This window comes from Leucoraja erinacea, chromosome 7 (genome assembly GCF_028641065.1).
Source record: "Leucoraja erinacea ecotype New England chromosome 7, Leri_hhj_1, whole genome shotgun sequence".
Lineage (NCBI taxonomy): Eukaryota > Metazoa > Chordata > Chondrichthyes > Rajiformes > Rajidae > Leucoraja > Leucoraja erinaceus.
The window spans coordinates 60,524,877-60,526,033 of NC_073383.1; the positions used below are offsets into that span (position 1 = coordinate 60,524,877).

General features: G+C 38.1%; 1 pseudogene; it reads right to left on the bottom strand.

Moving 5' to 3' along the window:
- Window positions 1-305: 305 nt before the first annotated feature.
- On the bottom strand, window positions 306-414 carry LOC129699177 (U2 spliceosomal RNA; annotated as a pseudogene).
- Between the last annotated feature and the right edge of the window lie 743 nt (window positions 415-1,157).

A 1,157-nucleotide genomic window follows, 5' to 3' on the forward strand; every position in this document is an offset into this window, starting at 1 on the left:
CAGCCCGTCCTAAGTTCCCGCACAATTAGTATGTCATCCAACGAAGCCATTATCATTGTATGGCTGGTTGTTATATTTTGTAAATAACCTAGGTGCTAATGTAAACACATTAGGTAGTGCTCTATACTGCTAGATCTGAGCCATCCAATTAGATAAAATAATGTCCGTGGTCACCTGTTATGGGTACTGAAAATAGTAAGCATCCTTTGAATCAATGCTTGCCATTTTCGTTCTTAAAACAAATATACTTAACAATAGAAAAGGTTTCCGTTCTTAACGAATATATCGTATCATTTTATTTATTTATTTATTTATTTATTAATATATGGTCCCTAGATAAGGGACATATCAGATATTTAAACTGATAAAAACCCAGATATTATGCTTGATCTTGGTCAAAAGCCGAGATCTGATCTATGTTTGATGCGTCAAGCGCCATATCCTATTTGTTAGGAAGGGAATACGTAGATAATAATTCTTCCCTTACAATGCAGCTAAAACCCATCCGTTGCTGATGTCCAGTGTCTGTATCCCATATGACATATTTGGTAATTGGTGATTATGTCTGGATACGAGTAGATTGGCATCTGGTGTTCCATATCGTGTAGAAACATCAGCAAATACTATAGCCCAATATCCATTTGGTGTTCTCCTTCAAATTCCTCTCTCGATGTATCAGCTGGACTAGAAGATTATGTGTTGTAAAATTTTATTGTGTATCCCCGGATACTGTTTAAGATACGAGTGTCAAAAAATTATTTATTCGATGTCTTCTCGCACCAACCTCCTTGTTTACTTCTGGTTTTACTGTTTTCAGCTGGATCCCCGAGGCCGTGTGTTGTGGGTGTACACATCTTCAGATATAGGGGCGATATCTTTGAGGATGATGTTTGGACGTTTAGATGAGCTCCAATTTGGCTTCATTGTCCAACTCCTTGACCTTTTAGATCGGTCCCCTCCAAATAAAAAGATATTGCTAGGTTTCGTGTTTACACAGGCCCGTGTCAATCCTGGTTGGATGTAACCAGCTGCATAAATTGATTAATTTAGTACATTCATGGATTTACAATCCCCAGTGGCAAGTGACCGCTATGGTGTCAGCTAATGTTTGCCCCTGCAGTAGATAGAAAATATATGGTCTATGCTGGTTTCTAACC